At 43.3% G+C, this 21,000-nt stretch overlaps 1 protein-coding gene across 2 annotated transcripts in view; it reads right to left on the reverse strand.

Moving 5' to 3' along the window:
• The window catches only part of GNB1 (G protein subunit beta 1), a 93,472-nt gene extending 72,983 nt beyond the window's left edge, over nucleotides 1-20,489 (reverse strand). The window contains exon 1 of one of the 2 annotated variants that reach the window (XM_090023419.1): nucleotides 20,311-20,489. The gene's annotated coding sequence lies outside the window, so the exon portion shown is untranslated. Of the gene's footprint in view, nucleotides 1-20,145; nucleotides 20,243-20,310 lie in introns of those variants that run through there. The other variant, XM_090023420.1, reaches the window with a different exon arrangement.
• Nucleotides 20,490-21,000: the final 511 nt, after the last annotated feature.

Raw genomic sequence — 21,000 nt, forward strand, 5'->3', positions numbered from 1 at the left:
AAAATCAAACATCTACATTCATTAAATGGATTTCAAAAAGTATTTCTGTCCTGGTATATGTGCATTTCTGTAGTGTACAGAGGGGATTGTACAATAGCTTAAAATGAAGTCTTACTCTTGTATATTGTGGGGGACATGGGTATAGGTTTGTGGGGGGCTGTTGGTGTGTGGATATGTGGAGTGTGGGGGAGGCTATGAGTGTGAGGCGAGGGAGCATGTGGGTGTGTGTGAATATGTTGGGTATATGGGGTTTGTGGGGGGAAAGGGTGGCTGGGGTGTGGGTGCTTGCATGTATGCCAGTGCGAGAGGGGTATGGGTGCATGTGTATGGTGGGGTGTGCATGTGGGACTCACCCTATGACACGCACACAAAACTCTCACTCTCTCTCTCTCTCTCATTGCTCCCTCTGTCTCTCTCTTTCCCTCTCATTGCAGGGACACGTGCATGCATGCACGCACGCCACCCATTCCTGGCCCTGGGGCACCTGCACGGTCCCCGTACTCCTGCAGTCTGATGATGCAGCCAGGAGCCACGTGGTGCTGGAGCAGCCAGCGGGCATGGAGGGAAGCAGTGAAAACTGCAGCAGCCAGAGGTTTCCTGTTGGGAGGGGGTTGGGAGTGGGGTGGGGCTGGGCTGACCTTGCTGACGAGTCTTGCCAGCTTCCCCTGGGTCCTACTGCCCCTGACTCGTGTCATATTTGACAGACAGCCAAGAACAGATGAATATAAATTTTCTAAATTTTTTAGGGGCCTTACAGGCCAGATAGAATGGGCTGGTGGGCCAGATCCAGCCCACAGGAAGAAGGGGTACAGACTGCCCCAACCCAGCCCTATAGAGGGAAGAGGGTGCAGTCTAGCACCCATTTCACCATGTGGGGGGAGGGTAATGGCCTGGTTTGAGATTTTGGCAATGGGGAGGGGTGGTAGTACTGCCACTACTTCTCCCACTGCCAAATTTCCTGACCCATGGGGAGCCCTGCGGCCTGAATTTGGCCCATGGGCCAGAGGTTAATTACCCCTGCTCTCAGGGAAACACTCTCAATGTACTAAGCAAGATCAGTTTGAGTTTGATGCATAATGATACATTAGTTCCTTAGCAATTAGTTCCTTAGCACAAATTTCTTCTCCAGCAATCCTGATATAAGTCACATATGTTTTTGAGGGCATTACCACCACAATGGAAGGTGACATCAGTCTGAGCATTAAGACCCTCACTTGTGGGACTGAACTGGAAAGGAAGATTGCTCCCACGCAGCCAAACACACGACACTGGCAATTAAAAGTAGTCAAGGTAACAAAGATATGAAAAAATATTTTTTATTTAAACAATATGAAGGATTTACCCACTATCTAAATCTACTTAAGCATAGAAGTGAGCAAAATCTAGTGCATTCTTTTAAACAACTACCAGTGTACTACAGAAGGATATACTATATGAGCAATTCCAAAACATACAAATTTAAAGATGAAACTTTCAAAACATTACCTATTCCATTTTTCTATGTAGCTTCTAAAAGTAGGCTAGTAATCCCTTTCGCTCTGCAAATCCATGCCTACCATCAGTACCTCAACTGAATCAAGCTGAGTGTTCATCTATCGTTCTTGTTTTCAGCAGACTATTTAAGAAAATGTAATTGATTACCTTGGTTTATTTTAAAGTGTTACAATGCTCCATTTAGCAGCATGCATGACTTCCACACATTCTTACAATTCCAAAATCCCAAAAATATGAGAGATGGTCAATCAATGTAATACATTCCTCAAGCACAGTGAAGTTAAATAATTACAGCTAAAAAAAGTTCTGCATATTTTCCATGAGCAGAATATAAAAAATAAAGAAACAAACAGCTTCTTGGTGATAGACCCCAGTGCAGCCAGCGTTTCACCATGTACTTAAGTTAGGCATAGGAGTAATCACGTCAGCTGGACAATACACCCTATTTACTCAAATTTAAGACAAGTTCCACCCCCCCCATCCCCTATTTAGCATGGGAAGAAAAGCCTCATCTTGGATAGGATCCGAGCACCTGCCAGAGCAGGCCTAGCAGTCGGGGGGATGGGAGGGAAAACATGGAGGAGTTCACGCAGGAGCAGGGAACCTGCTGTAGTTCTGTATCTGGATCCAGAGCTGGAGCTGCAGCTGCTGCCTGGCCCACTGCCAGACCCACCATGTGCCCCATACCCTGGCCAGAGTCAGAGAAGCTGAACACAGCAAGTGGTAGGTAGGCAAAAAAGGACAAGTGGTGGGGAAACCAATGGCTGTGGGACAGGCACAGGGCAACTGCCTACCCCTTGCCACTGCTTAAGAGGATGACTAGTTTAAGATGATCTTTCAATACTCACACTCCATAGGTGAAAGCATAACAATTTTATAATTTTCCATGTATAATACCTATTGGGGGGGGGGTTAATCTTAAATTTGAAGTCGTCTTAGATTCAGATAAATACAGTATAACTTTTAACTGTCTCGCAACTGGAAGCATAGTACTTTAAAAGGAAACAAATGGTGTTCAGCATTAAAGTAACTACCTACATTTCCTCATAGAGGATTATACACTTTACAGCATAGAAAAACAAATACTTTGTCCCAAGAACCTTTAGTACGAGCACCCAATTTTGCAAAGGGCATCAGCCATGTCGTTTTACAGAAACTTCAGGGGTGCATTCCCATGAGCGCACACATGTGGTTTGCAGTGCCACAAGCTGTACACAGCATATGTGCAAGTATTCACTGTGTTTGCTTTTTTTTTTTGTTGGGGAGGGTGGGGGGAGGAGTTTGACACCAGGTATCAAAAAAACCCACTAACAAAAAAAAAAAAAAACGGTGCAGCACACGTAGCAGCAGCATGTGCCACTAGAAAAGGAGCCTGGCCAGCCAGAGCCATGCAGGAGCATGCCCAGGGACAAATAGCAGCGGCACAAATATGTGCCGCTGCTATTTGTCCCATAGGAAACACGTGTCCCTGAACATGTGCCCTTGGAGTGAATGTACCCCAGAAGTCAGTATTAGTGCTTAAGACAAACTGGAAAGGTTCCACCTCATGGGAGGACTACAGCTTTAAAACCACTGTCTGCCCACCACATCTACTGCTCATTCCTGTCTATGAATATAAATGTGGTACCTATAAGTGTATTTAAAATGACCAAATCATCTGATCTTTACTCTCTCATCCAGCATTACTTAATGCAACAAGCCTCCTAAAGAGTCCATAAGAGGAAAGTTTGCATCCTACCACTTATTTTACATTCAATTATTTTTGTGTTCAAAATTGCTCTAATTTTTAAAGCTTTAACTACCATAACTGAAAGGCGCATGCTCAGAAGTTCAACCCATTAAGTTAGTATTTAAACTGTTCTACTAGTCTTCCTAAGTAGGGACCAGAACAGCCACCTCCCTGCTGGGCCCCCCTCGGGTCCCGGGGGAGGCACACCTGGGCCACGGGTTAGCGAGGATTTAGTTAGGGAGCTTCTGGAGGGGTTGGACGTATTCAAGTCAGCTGGCCCGGATGATCTCCACCCTAGAGTTCTAAAGGAACTGGCCGAGGTCACTGCAAATCCCCTGGCACAACTTTACGAGCACTCGTGGTGCTCTGGTGAGGTACCAGAGGACTGGAAGAGGGCCAACGTGATCCCCATCTTCAAAAAAGGCAGGAAGGAGGACCTGGGAAACTATAGGCCGGTTAGTCTCACCTCGATCCTAGGCAAGCTGTTTGAGAAAATTATGCTGGCACACATCCAGGAGGGGCCAGCAGAGGGCTGCATGGTTAGGGGCAACCAACACAGGTTCATCAGTGGCAGGTCCTGTCAGACCAACCTGGTGGCCTTTTACGATCAGATCACCAGATCATTAGATGCAGGGGCAGCAGTGGATATCGTCTTCCTGGCCTTCCAGAAGGCTTTTGACATTGTCTCTCATCCTGTTCTCATTAAGAAACTGGGGGGCTGTGGTGTAGATACCCACACAGTCAAATAGGTCACCAACTGGCTGGTGGTCCACACCCAGAGGGTGGTAGTGGATGGGTCCTTCTCAACCTGGAAGGACGTGGGCAGTGGGGTTCCACAGGGCTCGGTCCTCGGGCCCGCACTGTTCAACATCTTCATCAGCGATTTAGACGAGGGGGTAAAAAGCACCCTGTTCAAATTTGCTGAGCACACTAAGATATGGGGAGACATGGGCACATTGGAAGGATGCAACAGGCTACAATCAGACCTAGACAGATTACAAGGGTGGGCAGATGAGAATAGGATGGGTTTCAACACAGACAAGTGCAAGGTGATGCACCTCGGGAGGAACAACCGGCACCACACCGACAGGTTAGGGAACTCCCCTCTTGTCAGCACGGAGGCGGAAAGGGATCTGGGGGTCATCATTGACTCCAAGATGAACATGGGCTGGCAGTGTGGAGAGGCAGTCAGGAAGGCCAACCGCACCTTGGCATGCATCCACAGATGCATCTTGAGCAGGTCCAAAGAGGTGATCCTCCCCTCTATGCGGCACTGGTCAGGCCACAGCTAGAGTATTGCGTCCAGTTCTGAGCGCCACACTTGAAGAGGGATGTCGACAGCATGGAGAGGGTCCAGAGGAGGGCCACTTGTATGATCAGGGGACAACAGGGCAGGCCCTATGAGAGGCTACGGGACCTGAACCTGTTCAGCCTCCAAAAGAGAAGGCTGAGGGGGGATCTTGTGGCCTGTTATAAACTAGTCAGGAGGGACCAGCAGGCATTGGGGGAGTCACTGTTCCCCCGATCACCGCCAGGAGTGACCAGGAATAACGGTCACAAGCTGGCAGAGGGTAGATTTAGGTTAGATATCAGGAGGCGCTACTTCACAGTCAGAGCGGCTAGGGTCTGGAACCAGCTTCCAAGAGAAGTGGTGCAGGCTCCTACCCTGGGGGTCTTTACGAGGAGGTTAGATGCACATCTTGCTGGGGTCATTTGACCCCAGTATTCTTTCCTGCCATGGCAGGGGGTCAGACTAGATGATCTGCTCAGGTCCCTTCCGACCCTAGAAGGTATGAAACTAGTAGAAGATAAATAGGACACCTTCAAAATGAAGCAAGCAGTTAAGCTGTTCTAGCAGATGATATAGTACTGATTTACTACTTCTAAATCTCCTGAAGGTGTAACAAATGTTCAGCCTGGACACCAATGCCAGCGATATTAGATGTACATGTATCTGATCAAGACTTCTCCGACATGATTTCTCCTAGCACATACCGCACAGCACTAGTCTGTTCTGTAACTCTTCAATCACCACAACCTGCATTCAGTGTACATGCCTAAAGAGTTTAATTCCATTAGTGCCTCTGACATTTTATATTGAATAGAAGCCATCCTAATTTCTTGTAGCCTCCCAGACATCCTTTCACTGCATCTTGTAGAGCCAATAAAAAAAACAAATTAAGGCTTATGGGAGGGCAATGGAAAACAATCTTTTTAGCTGGAGGGCTTTATTTCACAACTAGCACAAGCTGGTAGTGACCAGTTACAGCCTTTTTAAAAGGTTATTTGGAGATTCCAAGGGGGGGGGGGTCGGGGAGCACACTAGTCTCAACATAAGTCCCAGTGGACATGCATCCATATCCCAAAATTGCAACAGCTATCCATAGCAGACTGAACAGAAGGCTAGGAAGAAGCAGAGCTGGGGAAACCTCCAAACCTTGAACAGGGAGATGTCTGGAAATAGAGAGGAAACCTCTTTTCTCACCAGCTAATTGTGGGACAGTGTTCACATTTTATTGGATGCTCACTAGCCAAAGGCAAAAGGTACAAACTAAGTAGAAAGCCAACAGCAAGAGGACAAAGTTTTAGTTTCTTACCTGGGCATAGTCACTACTACAGTGCCCCCTCAACCCCATCTGATTTTTGATATCTGTCTCAGGAGAGTAGATTTATTCAGGAAAAGGGGGGAAGAGAACAGAAAAACACAGAAGACAAGTAAATATATAGAGAAGAGAAAAAAAAAAAGTGAAAGTAGAGGGGAAGCCAACAATGAAAATTATTACAGGGTGGGGAGATATACCCACTGCCAATAAATAATGAAGAATAAAATCAAAAAAGGGAAAGACAAATGAACAAAAAAACAGGAGAAATGTGTTGAATTAAAGCCTGGAACCCTAGAGATTCAGGGTTCATCTCCTAAATCTTCTGTAAACTCTCTACAACACAGTTCCCAATTAATTTCGGACATCTATGTCCTGCAGTAATACAAATACTTCATTCTAAAAAAAAAAAAAAAAAAAAAAAAATCATCAAGCTGATCATCATTACTATACCTATGATGTAGTTGCAAACAGTAAAATCTTTTTCCTTTTATACAACAAGAGCCACATGGTTTCAAGATCCAGCATAAGCATACAACACAGCAGGTAATTTTCACCCTAGCAAGTAAACCTAGTCCTCAGGCTGGCAGACCTCAAATGAATTTCTCCAGACCTGGCTTAGATTATGAAAATGTATTAGCTCTATTGTGAAAAAGCAGGATTTACATGCATAGGAATCTTAAAGGATCATAATATAGACACTATCCTCTTCCATCTAGAGCTTGCCAGATGGCATTAACCCCAAAAATTTCCAGTATGGTTTTAAACATCTCCTTCCCATAATCAAGGCTTCTGAATCTATAAGGTTTTAAAAAGTCTCCCTATTTTTCAGAGTTTTCTATCTTTTTTATGACAAAAGTAGAAGATTCCCTATAGAAAACACTATAAAATTGAATGTAAAAGCAGCTGAGAGTAAATATGATAAAGAAATCACAAGAGACATTAGGAATGATTAAGTTAGAAATATTTAAATCATAATACCTAGCAGTCCACAATTTAGTTTCCATGAAAAAACGTTTTCATTAGCCTTTTGTCAGCAGTAAACACAGTTGCTTTTGTAACAGGAATACAGCATCTCCCTGATGTGCTGGAAATCCAAATAACATGATTACATACGTTTACACATGAGAAGCAAAATGAAAATAGCCGGTGAATGCAAAGTGAAATGGACCTGTCTAACTTCACTATACAGAAGAAGTAAAAAGGCGGGCAAGAGTGCCACAAAATCAGGTCTGCACCCACCCCTAGTGTCACTCCAATCTTTTCCCCTGTGCAATCTGCTGCTCCATTTGCTCCCTGCCCTGTGCTCCCTTCCCAATCTACTGATCCACTTTCTGCCCTATTTGCTGCTCTGCTGTTTCTTGCCCTGTCACTGTGCTGCCTGTCCCCTTGCTGGTCTACCAGATGCCACGCAGAGGCAGCCTGTGACACTTGTGGCATGCATGCCACAGCCTGGCCATCCCTTTATGTTTTACTCAAAGGGCCAGATTCTTTTTCAACTGTTGGGCGCATAAGTGTCCTCATGCACATACATACAATTCAATTCCTGCTCAAGTCCCTGAGAATCCACTAATGCAGGGGTTGTTAACTGGGGGTACCTGGGAAGGCCCTAGGGGGTACGCGCGGACAGGCAGGGATGGAGCACTGCCACCTACCACCCCGCGCCACCACCACCTCCCAGGAGCAGGGCTAGGGCGAGGGCAGCAGCGCCCCTCTGCAGGCTGTGCAGGCACCACCCAGCCGACCAGATGCAGGGAGGAAGCTTGCATGCAGCAGCTGCTGCCACCGCCACCACCTACTACCCCACGCTGCCCACCACTCTGCATCTGGCTGTACCCTGCCCAGCATCCAACCACCGGGGATACACTTACTAAAAAAGGTTGAAAACCCCTGCACAAATGCATCAGCTTTTGTAACAACCACATTACCCTTAAGACTGAGTCACAAAAAATCTGCAAAGAGGATGCACCCACTTTTTGCATTAAGTGCTTTTCAAAGACTCAGGGAGAGTGGAACAGAATCACACTTAGACATGTAAGTGGACTTGGATGCTTAAGAGGTGGAATGGACTCTGGCCCAAAATATATTCAGAAACATTGAAAATCTATTTTTCACCATTTATGTTAATTCAATTACATACATGCAACACAAAAAAATCCTGCTGCTTGAAAATAGTTCTCTCTTTCAATAAAAGACCGCATAACATTTTTAGGAAATGAAGCTTTCCAATTCAAAGAATTGTATGGAGTGTTAGTAACTTGTACGACACAAGCTGCTATGCTTGCCATTGATTGGATCTTCATAGACAATTCTTCTATAAAAGTAGGTAGAAGAACAGCAAACCTACAGGAACCATAACATACCAACACAACTGGAAGCTTACTTATGGACATTTAGCTGGACATGTCTCAAACCAGAACAAACTGATCTATAGGGCTGAAGTAGTGGTTAGTTTTCCTGCTAAGTTCCTACTTTTTGGACGTGTCATACCTGTGCTACTAATAGCTTAGGCTATTGACTACTAAGCTCAGTGCTGGACAAAATGCATCACACACAAGCTAAGTACGTTTATATTTTGTATATAGGAATAATCCTTGCCACATGAAATGAGCAAGTTTCAAATTCAAAACCTTTTGAACTAGCAGGGATAGATACAAATACAGCTCATTCTTATGATACAGGTAAACTGTTTCTAGTCCTTATAATTAACAAGATTTCAGATGTCAAAAATATGATGCTTAAATACCATCTTTCTTTCCCCATATATTGCTACATGCACTTCCAAATAGTGCAAAGCATTATACTAACAAGTGGTTCTTGATATATTAGCTACCAGTGATAAAAGCAAAGAAGAGACAGTAGGAACCAGTAATACAATAGTGACCTATTTTGTAGAATGTGGTTTTTACTTCACTTACTGAGTTGCTGCTGCTCCCCTTGAAAGTGGAATGAGGCATCATTTCTGACATCAGAAACAGCAATGGGCTAAAAGGGTTACTGAGCACATTATAGAAATCTTGCACAGGAACCACAAAAACATGTATATAGACTGCTAAGATCTTTAAACCATTGAGAAATTTTATAGGATAACTCCGGACTAACTTGCCAGAATCTAGACATCAAAGTTACATTTTCAAAGTCTGTGCAAAAACAATTCTCTTAAGAGAAATTACTTAATGTTTTTAATCTACAATCAAATAAAGAGGCCTGCTTACTGACTTCTGCCACTGAATATTAACGTGTGTAGGTCAATAAAACCTAGATTCTCTAATGCATAAAAGTAACTACTGTACATTTGATTTAAAAACACTGAATTTGGGGCCATTCAACTATAAATCCTTGGATTATAGTAACTGGATTTAAAGGCAAAGAATACTCAGAAAGTGTGTATGTTAATTTTAAGGCAGCATCTCCTAACTTTTATTAAAATCCAGGACTTTGTAACCTGGAGCATAAATAAATTGCTATAAACATTAAGTGAGCTGTTGGTGATCTTTGAACAGCCAACACCTTTCCTCAACAGGCAATGGTCCCCCTCTACTGGGAGCTTCAGAGGGCCTGCTGTAAATCACCTAATAAAAGAGCACTTGATAGGAGTATTCCCACATGCATCTTCTCATAACATTTGGAAAAAAGTCTAAAACTTTGACTGGTTGGCATATTTATAATTAATCAATCATTTAAGCAGGACATAAAGAGGGAAGAAATAATGTTGGACTGTTTTATTTTCTCAGGCCTACTGAAAGTAAAAAGCCTCTTTTTATTTTAGGCCCCTTGGACAAGAACATCTCAGTGGCAATTTCCACAATTCAAAATCCGCTGCAAAAATTAAATCTTTTTTCCAGGCTCTTGAAACATACAGCTGTCTGCTTTGGTAAGTTCTCTTCTTTTATGTACCAAGCATAAGTAGTACCCCAACATCATGCTGTTACATGCAAAATGTAATGCTTATGTTGATGCTCCTTTTTTAATGCAGCAAAAGACTACAGTAAATACAGCACTGTAATACTCTACATAAAACATGACGTGTCACACAGAGTATTGAAGAATCACCCCAACAATGTTAAAAGCTTTACACAGGAAAGAGAAAAAGGAGAAATTTTATCTTGATCTTGGCAATATTGTTCATTTAATAATGAGCAAAACAGAAGTCGTAGCATCCATTTACAATGTTGAAAAAGACCTTAACAACAATATATCACAGGGTTTTGCAATGCATATCCAGACAGAAGGAACACTGTACTGAAGCTCATATTTGCTCATAACTCGCCAATGTTCTTGTCTGTCCTTAGATTTTCACTTAAGAAACCTAACAATATATCTAACCATTAACTGTCTCAGAAAGCCAAGTTGTTACATGTTCAGAGTGTAAAATAACCTATACTAAAACAGCTACATTTTTCCCCTGGTTAAAAAAAAAAAAAAAAAAAAAAAGCATCTGAGAAATATATCCAACGTTGCCAACAGAAACCCAAATGAGAAATGTAAGCTGTCCCAAGAATGTGTGGACTATTACTACTGGGCATTTAAATTCAGTCTCCAAAGCAGCTAACCTGTAATTTTAAAGTGAACTATAAATTCTTCTGTCAAAAAAGTCGGTTTCTAGTCTGTTTGAACTTCCCACGAAACACAAGATCCTCTCACAATGAATACTTGTGTCAAGTTCCATACATTTTCAGATAAAATTAATCTCTACTTAGAGAGAGAGTGATTTCTACAGCATACTCAGTTATATGTATTTCCTTAAAACAACAGGCATGCAAGCAAAGAAAAGTGAAGCAGCTATGAACCTGATCATCAATAAATAAGAACACAGGAGAGGGAGAAAAAGGCAAGGAACAAAACAGAGAAAGTTTAGAAGCAGAAAAATAAGCAAACTGACTTTCACAGGCAGATAAGTATAGAAGCATTTTAAAGCAGCTACATAAAAGAGGAAGATGTATTTTTTCCCTACAGATGGGAAGGTAATAACTGCCACCAGGTTTTGCAATTAAGATTATCTAAAATATTATTAGAAGGGAACCTAAAAACAGTAGCTAAAAGGTTAACAGTTACCATCATTCTGATGCAAGAAAAAAAGTGTGAAATATATTAGCTATCACTTTCATGTCACCAGTGTAGGTATGGTCATTTATGACATCATCCTGGTAGCCTTGCAAAACTCATACCATTCGAAATGGGGCGGGGGGGATATTGAGAACAACTTCTGGAGTGTGAACAAGGCTTGGTGCTTGGCCTGGTAACATATTCACAATCATTTGTTAAGGCTGCATTACGAGCTTTCAGAGCTGAATATTTTAAGTATTTTACCTACAACTTTGAGAAAAGAAAATGACAATGTCCTTCTCCTTGTAATAAAAGCAAAACAATAAATCGTCTGATTACCATCCGGCTGGTAAGTCTGCTGGGGGTGGGAAAGGCAGATCGAGGCCCCTGCAGTGAGGGAGGGAGTGGGGCTGGGGCAGGTGTTGTCTGGGGGGTGGCTCCCACCACTGTGAGCATACCTGGAGGCAGCATGGGGCCATGTGCCCCCACAGATCTGTGCACAGGGTTGAGGTGGGCCCATAGCACCCCCCCCCCAGTGCCCACCACCCACACCAAGCACAGCCCCTGCTGGGAAAAGCCCAGAACCGCCCCCAGCTCCAGCAGAGTGGCAGCCCACCCTTGCCCTATGCATATATCTGGGGGGCACATGCCTCCCCCAGGGGTGCACGCAGTGGTAGGAGCTCCCCACTTCCCCCTGTATCTCTCAGACGAGCTGCTTGTGGCTCCATCTGGTGTCCCACCACATCTAGGTAGTGCCTGCCCCAGCAACACTCCCTCCCTCACTGCAGGAGCCTCAATCTGCCCCTCCCCTCCACCCCCACACTTACCACCCAGATGCCGTTATCCAAGCTGCCAGGCTGGCTGCATGCATGCTACGGCTGCGTACATACACACAGCATTTATTGGAGACATTATTGGCCACATCAGCCAAAAAAAGCTGACTGCCGATAGTGTAAATTTCTCTTTTATTGATGCCGATATGATGTGGAATGATGTCTCGGTGCACCACTACCAATTTTATATTTAGCAGTGTCGGCTGATAGTCCTATAGACTTTAGAAAGAAAGGTAAACTCTGTTCAGTGGCGTGTACATTCATCCATGAATGCAACTGACAAGGCATCTTGAACATGGCTAAAAATTGCTAGCGCTAATGATAGGGCTACAAAGAAAATGCAGTTTAGCTTTCCAGAATTCAAATAATCTTTTTCATGCATTAAACTATGCTTCCTTTCCAAACAAAGGATGCCTAGTAATTGTGGAGAACTGCAGGCTGAAAATTTAGTTAATCAAATATAACAAATTATTTTTGCAAGGCCGAATTTTATGACAAAAATATCAAACCAGTGTGTGTTGCTTTTGCAAGATTCAGTTAAAATCAGGCACTGTTTCTTTTATCACTCCCCCTCCCAACCCCTTTGTCCTCAGCTCATCGCTTTCTCTCTCTAAAATTACCAGAATCATTTGTGAAAAAACTTCATTCTGTGGATTATCCCACTCTTATCACTTGTTAGTTACAGGACCATCTGACAGGTCTCCTCTCTCTTGCACGAGTGTACTTCCAACAGTTCCTAGGTCTCATGTCTTTATATACCCAGGGTGCAATTCTCACTCCCACACACAGTACTTCCACCTACCAAGGCTTCATCTACATAACATTCTTACCCCACAGGCCAAATTAAATCATAGCTGTGGAAGAAAATGTTTAGCAAAAGAAGGATTTTAAACCAATCTATGTTTATGTCTCTTGGGATTACAGCTCCTAACAGTAACCAAGGCTTAACTTCCTCTGACACACCTATTGGGTATTTCTAACTCAGCGTAGTTTCTCTGAGCTTTTAAGCATTCCTTTTTAAACCTACCACAATTCTTTTGATCTCCTGATTTCTCTCTCTTCTCCCTCACCTGACATAATCTCTTAACAACTCTCATGTGTTTACTGATATATATATCTTATCTTAACTTTGTTGGACCAGCCATGTCATCCGGACGTCTGCTCAAGCAAGTTTTATTCTTCCAGCTCAGCCAAGGCGTACACTCAAGTAGAGGGCAGAGGAAGCACTTCAGAGATGTCCTCAAAGACAACTTAAAAAAAAATCAACATTGAAGTCAATTTGTAGGAGACTTGTCACCTAAGATGACCCCAAATGGAGGAAGAGTCTGCTGGAGGGATCTCAGTACTTTGAAACCTCATGGCAACAACAGGAGATGAAAAAGTAGGAGTGGCAGAAACAGCGTGCCGCAGCCCAAATCAAGACTCCAACGCCACCCACTCCACAAAGAAACACACATCCAAGCTGCAGTAGCATCCATCAATCCCAGATAGGCCTCATCAGCCATCTTAGGACACACAGAGAGATAAGACAATCATGGAAGATGCTCTGAGGGATTACCGAAAAAGTATCTTCAATTAATTCTTTTTCCTCCTTGCTTACCTTTTATTAAATTGATAGTCAATCAGTAAACCCAATAACCAAATCCCAATAACCAGGTCAACATATAATATTCATAAATTTATACAGCAACTTCAGATACATAGCACCTACAAGAACCACACAAATCAACTTTCTGCCTAGCATCTGAAATTAGCAGGACATAATTTAGAATGATTAGTTTATAGTCTCGCCACCAAGCATACTTACACTCCCATGTGTAAGAAGTCCCAGAAACTTTACTGTGGCTTATATACAAGAAAAAAAATGATAATGGAGGCATCTAATTACCATATGCATGGGGGGGGGAAAAAGAGCATGGTACACACAGCAAGTAAGAATTATGCAGTTCTCAAACCGCCATTACGACGTGGTTATCTTTTTGCTAGACATCTAGGACATGTCTGTCTGGAAACTGAGAACACAAAGAAAAAGTCGAACAGTGCCCTTTACATTTAACATATTACACTTCCAGCTGAAGTCTCCACCATGAATAAAAGTCTTTCTTAACTAAAACCATACCAAACTAGCTTCAATATTGTAATCTGAATGATTACACATATAATATTTATTAAAAAGTTTGGATACCCTTGAGGTGGAATTCCATTTCCCTTTGGACATCCAAGTAGCAGATTTTTAACAACGTAAGTAACATAAGTATGTCACTTACAGACAGAAATTCTAGTTCCATGGCAGTCTGGACACCAAAGTATATGCATGTAGACTGAGCATAGTAGACCATGTGCTGCCCAGGCACATATGTAGCTACATATGTGCACCCCTCATGAATACATACCAGCATGTAAGATCTGAAGATACAGACAGCCAGAAATGCAGGATTAGTGGGTATTTTAACCCAAATAATTCATTGGTTAGGGCTCTCCCCCTGAACTCAAGGACCCAGGTTCTAGACCTATCCTTTCCCACTGGGTTTGAATGTGTAATGCTGACTTGCCACCACAACACTTTAACCACTATGCCAGGGGCCAGGTGTTAGGCAGATCCTTCTCTAGTATTCCTCTTGAAGCTGGCCCTCTGGCCAGTAGAAGTTATATGAAGCCAGCAAGTCACAGGCTGCATGGCTCAGTGGGTGGTTGCTACCTTGGAAGGGAATGGGCCATGGATTCTGGCCTTCACCCTTGCTCCCAAAAGGACAAAAATCCCTCCACTTCTGTGCCATTTATTAATTTTACCCACTGACTATTAAATGCAAGAGGCACTGGCTCAGCCTCAGAAGGAGCACCAGAGACCAGTCTAGATAATGCCTGACCTGTGGTATAATAACTAGTGCATTCTGCTAATAAATCAGACACATTCAGATAGGCAGGGGAAGGGGAGGGTGCTAGAAGCTGCATCTGTCTTCTTGGGCGAGTGCCCACATGACTCAGCTACTGGGACTAAACATGGGACAGCCTTCCTTCCCCATCATGATTTTTTCCCCTGGAACTCACATGTGTACGTAGCAACATATACGCACAGTCTATAGCATGGGTGGGCAATTATTTCAGACGAAAGGCTGCTTACCCAGTTTTCATAAGCTGTTGAGGGCTGCATGGGTAGCCCCGGCACTTGACAGGGACCACACCCCCATCACCATCTTGTAACTGGAAGTCCCGCCCCCTAACTTTTGCCATCAGAAGTCCCTCCCCCTTCCCCCGGAAGTACTCCTTTCAGCAAAGGGTTTTACAGTCTCAGAAGCAGAAAAAGACCAAATTATATGCTAAAAAGTGAAAAACTAAAACATTCATTAATTAAAAAAATATATTTTTGTTCTGGTTTACATATGTTTGTGTAGTATACATATAAGTGATTGTATATCATAGCTTAAAATGAAGTCTTATACTTGTATACTGTGGGGGGTATAGGTTTGTGGGGGGCTGTGGGTATGTGGGAGGGTGTGTCTTTGGGGTGTGGATAGATGTGAGGGGGTGGGGTGAGTGAACATGTGGGGTGTAGGTGGGTATGGGGTTTGTGGGGAGCTGAGGGGGGAGGCTGGCTGCAGTGTGCGAGTCCGCATGTATGGCAGTGTGGGGGGGGGGTTGTGCATGTGTATGGTGGACTATATGTGGGACTCACCCTACAAACACATACACACCCCCAGAGGTTCTGGCACAGCCCCATGCTTCCTGGTCTGGCGATGCAGCCCTGTGGTGCTGGAGCAGGGCGGGGACAGGAAGGCAGGGAAATGGCTTGGGGTAGGATGGGTGGGGTGGGGCTGTTGCATCCTGCAGAGGCAGTTGGCTAGAAACCTGCCACTCAGACAAGCAAAGGGAAATAGATTTCAAGCTCCGGTGTTACTAAGTTTACAATGTGAGATAACGAACAACAACAACAAAATAAAAAGTATGAAGGCTAGATTTGTTACCCTACTTGGTTTTTAAAATTTAGAGAAGATTTTGATCCCCAGAACCTCCAAAGGTCTGGTTTTATTCCATGACTACCCTATCCTCCAAGTTTTCTGTGAAACCACAAAAATGGCTCTTTCTTTAAAACAAACAAATAAAAAAACACCACTCCTGTTTAAAAAAAAAAAAAAAAGCATCAATATTGAGCTTTTAAGCTTTTATATCTGTTTTTCCATGTCTACGTCTCTGCCCCCACAAGAAGCCTTTACAGCAATTCATATCGATTACTTTGGCATCCAATGGTCAAGACCCAGTTAACAGTGAGCTCAAAGCTTTTAATATTGTGCTAAATTACCACATGGGTCTAATACCAACAGATTTTGCATATAATTTTTTCTTTTCCTTTTATGGTTCTTTAAAAAAAAGAGTAAAAAAAAAAATTTAGATTTCAACTAAGAAACCTTAAAACTAAAAACACTCTTTGGAGATTTGGTAAACTGCAATCCTATAGCAAATTGGCCCTTATTGTTTATGAAAAAAATGGAGATAATTTTGTCAATTTTGCATCCATCATTTCAGGGGGGGAAACCCCACATTTTTATAAACTGGATAAAAGTTAATTGTTAGCTTACACTTATGGTTGTAGTCAGAAAGCCTTCCCTCTTAAGATTTCTACCCAATCCTAAGTAACAAAGTAGCTAACTAGCACAAGTTAGTCAATTGTAGGGTTATTTATGCTTTCTCCACCACAACCAACAACATTATATTGTGGAAACACCAGCATTACTGTAGCATTAGAGAAGACAGTCCTAAGAAGATTTGTCTAATAGTAATTCAACCATATGACTACATGATCTCTCATTTCCATTTGTCAGAATCAAACTAGTGCTAAATGGGAGTCTCAAAACAATACGGTATGCCATATGGCTAAAACTGGATATTAAAATTGAGAATATCAATTACCAATCCACTAATGCAGAGAGCCAAAATCCATAGACAGTAAGAATTTAATCCAATTCAGAGACTGAAACATAAGCCAAGCCCTGAGTGCAGGAGGCAAAACCTAGGGTCATTTTAACAGAAAGCAACAAATTCCAAATTTCAATGACAATAAGCTCTTCAGTTAGTAAATACAATATCATCTTAACACATCTAACTCACAGCATAAGCACTGCTGGGAGTCAACCTAGCAAGGAAAGACAACTTCAGTTGTATGCAAAAGGGATCTTGCTTTGTTAAGGAAGTATTTTTGAACTCCAACTTTTCTAAAGGAAAACAAATAGACACGGAGTAAAATAATAAGAAAAAGTAAAGTTACACTTATAATTTATATCTCCACACTGACGTTATATTTACTGGCATCTAATTTCACACTGCAGTTGAGAAATCATAACTCAAAGTATAACTGCTAAGGAGTTAGTTGCTTCCTACATGACCTAACTTAAGCCTCCAAAACACCAGGAAGTTATTACATACAACATCCAGTAATACCTTTCTTAGCTTTAACGAGGGTGTCCTAAAACACACAAAATATATATCTGTGGTCAATTATTCCAAAGCACTCATATTTTCATGCCGGATATAGAACAACAGAAGCCAAACCTACACTTCATATTTTAGGGGTATTTGTTCCACCCCGCCCCCATTTCTAATCAGAAAATTATTTACTTATTTCACTTTTTAAAGTTAAGATAGCTGTATTGTGTATTCACAAATCAGATGGGATGATGAATACTGTCATAGAGAAAATTCTATACATATTCAAATGGAAGGATGCATGCTAGGGGATTTTACCACCCCCGCCCTCCCCAAATATTGTGAATTTTTGTTAACTTTTGTACTAGATCTTCAATTATATTCCTCAAATTGGAAAAAGGTCCTAACACAATGCTCTACCAGGACCTACACTGGGTTTCTAACCTCAGGTACCAACTAAGTTTTCATGATAGGATGCTTGCTGCAAACTGACCTAGCAACTGAAAGGACTACTAAGCAGAGATAAATTTATACGGCCTTAGTCACTCAATGCAGGAGACTACAATGGTTTGTCCCATTTATTTCTTTTTTAGCTTAAAAAAATCTGAAGTACTAGTAATAGTACCAAGTACTAATACTGTCAGTTTCAAATTCAGTGGAACACAATAAAAAAATTAAACCGAAATTTTACGCTAACAGATTTTTAAAAAGTTCTCTATAAGTTTTTGAGCTAATTAGAGAAATGTTAATTTCTTTAATACGAATCTGCATTTTGGGATATATACACTTCCTGTAAAAATCAGAGTGAGGGAAAAAAACTTTAATCATAAAAAGGTTCCTACAGCCTTAGGAAAATTAAGCTATAAAAGCATCTGGCAAGTGATGAATTATACAAAAATAAATCTACATAGCAATACCAGAATTCACATACCATTATTAAGGGGAGAGAGAAAATTTTAATTCAGAAAACATCAAAAAAGCAGCCAAGTATTTTGTGTAGTTTGACATATATTTTAGAACGGTTAAGAGCCATTTGAAAATGCTTAAGGATAAGTAAATCTGTTTTTGTCACGTATTAGCTGAACAGTTTATTTTAATCAAGTGTCTAAACTGGGGGGGGTGGGGAAGGTTAGCTTTCTATAATTAATAAACCAGGAAACCCAATAGGCTTTGATTATGAAATATACACTTTAATATGGTACAAAACCACTTTGTAAAAGATTTTATAAATGTAATTTTTAAAATAGGGCACAGAACACAGAAAAAGATTTTAACATGCAAATAGCCTTTTCATTTCTTCTCCCCCTCATCTAATGTAAAAGAATAATTATGCAAACTGACAATTTCAGGTCAAATGCAGTTTTAAAAGGTTCCACAAATCATTGGAGGGCTCTGAAGCAGAAGGGCGCTTCCTTTCTATGATGAGAGAAAAAAAAAAAAAAAAAAAGAGAGAGAGAGAGAGAGATGATTGTCTACATGGGGGTCTAATTATTACTAGGATGGTAAGAAACAAGCAATTCTACCGAGCCTTTTATACAGTTTTTATTCATACAGAACTCAATTTCTGGATTATATGAAAATATGTGCTCATTAAAATTTGTTGCTGAAATAAGCTAGAATTTTTTTTTCCAAATGCCATTATGAACAGACATTAGGCATCATGTTACTGCTTTAACCAGTCACAGCCTATGTGAAAATTTCAATAAAACTATTTACTCCTCCCACCTAGTCTCCTGTACTGGGGGGAAATGCTACAAAAAATTAAAAATAAGCAATACCTATAAATTTGTTTTATCGTCCGCCCCCCACCCCCCAAGCCTTGTTCCTACTGCAAAAAAGGAGAAAGGAAACAAAAAAGACAAATCTAAAATGCAACTAAGGATAGTGTCTAGTTTGTCAAAGCTGTGGTGAGGAGGAGTTGAAAATGAGAGAGCTGCCTTGCTGCAAACGCCATCTTGTTGCAGTTATTGGGCCCAGGCACAGAAGAATCCATTCATTCACAGCAAAAAGAAAATCAAACACACACCCCAGTAATCTGCAGCCACCAAAACAACTGCACTATTATCACCCCTTCTCTCCCCCTAAAACACACTGAATCGGAAGAGATTAATGTATAGCACTTATAAAGAGTTTACCTCTCTAGGTAGGAGCTTATTTTTTCAGTTGCATTTCCCACATAGAAACGGACCGTATTTTGTCTTGTCACATCCCCATGTTCGGCAGACAAGCCTCAAAATGTGGGATACCTGCCGCCCCTTACAGTTTGGTAATTTCTGCACCTAACGGTATCTCATTTTAATGCCAGTCTCCGAACATCTCCCTTTGGAGGTCAGCCTGCTGCTTCAGAAACCATTTAAATGATATAGCTTCGCTTTTCCCCACCCCCCAGCTTTTTTCTTTTTTTAATTTGAGACGGTATCCCCTAGCAGGTAGGCAATGCCTCATAACGTGGCTGCCAGCATTCTCCCAAGGATGCTTTATTTAAAACCAGTCCTGAGCCAAACTGGGTTGGAGAACCGTGAAAAATTGCACACGTTAAAATTTCAACTGATCCCCACACATGATGAATTGACATCGTAGAATAACCTCTACATCATCCTGATTTTCTGCTGGACAAGATTTCTCTTTCTCCCCCCCACCCTTCAATTGATTCTTCCCTCTCCTATGCCTCTGCGCGCCTTACGCCCATTTTCAGGTTTTGAGATGCAGTTTTGCAATGATAAGCAAATTTCTAATCTAAGCAACCCCTTGAATGAGAGGCAAAGGGGGGCGGAAGGGCGCTGAAAACAGTACGGGAGCGAACGAGGCTTGAAAAACCAGATCTATTTTTCACAGGATTTCAACAGCGAGCGGCTCCCTTGTTCTGCCGGAGCGCGCACACATCCTCCATGATGGGAAACGCTCCGGGTTCAGGCTCACACAAACATGCAGCACAAGGCCAACTCCAGATGTGCACCCCCCCTTGCAGGCGGCGGACCCCCCCGCGAGCCCCAGATGTTCCCGGGGTTTCCCGCCCCGCACTCACCTCGGCTCGGCTCCCCTCGGCCGCACCAAGCCCCCGGCGCCCCCGACACCAGACACGACAGGGCCCCTCCCTCCCTTCCCGCCTCGGGCCGGGCCAGGCCGGGCCGGGCCGGGTGCTGCGGGGGGATGGGAGCCCTAACTGTGAGGGGAGGAGGAAGGGCGGTACCTGCTCCTCGGGGCCGCGGTGCCCGCTCCGGCTGAGGGGGGAGGAGAAGGAGAATGAGGAGAAAGGCCCGCCTGGCACGAGGAGTCCCCGGGCGTCGGCTCCGAGTCGGTCCCGCTCAGCTCCCCGCAGCCATCGGGAGCCGGAGCCTGGGCGCGGTCCCGCCTCCGCCCCCCGCCCGTGACGGCCCGGCCGGGAAACCCCGCTCGGCCCGCCCCGCCCCGCCCCGCCCCCCCGGAAGGGGAAGGGAAGGGAAGGGGCCGCGCCTTTGTTCCGCAGCGCCGGGCCCGGGCGCGGGGTGCCGGGCCCGGGGGGCAGAGATGCCCTTGAGGGAACGGCCCGAGGACGGGGAGCCCCTTACCCGGGCCCTGCCCTGCCCCGCAACACGTGGAGGTGCGGGAAGACCCGGAGCTGAGGGCAGCACCGCCCTGCCCGGGGCTGGCGGGAAGGTGACTCCAGGCCGCGGCAGCCCCGCGCTGCCCTCTGTGTAAAAGCGACAGAGAGGTGCTGGTGCTGGTGTCCCCGCAGCGCACACACACTTTTTCTCCGTATTTGTAGTTTCTTAAGTGGCGGCGTGTGCCACAGAGGATCCTGCCTTCCCCGTGACCAGGAAGTCCGTTTACAATGGAGATGAAGCGTACCTTCAAAAAAAAAAAAATAGAAGCCTAAAAATCCATAGAAAGAAAAGGTTTT

This window comes from Crocodylus siamensis, chromosome 12, assembly GCF_052110815.1.
Source record: "Crocodylus siamensis isolate JL-2025a chromosome 12, ASM5211081v1, whole genome shotgun sequence".
In the NCBI taxonomy this organism is placed as follows: domain Eukaryota; kingdom Metazoa; phylum Chordata; order Crocodylia; family Crocodylidae; genus Crocodylus; species Crocodylus siamensis.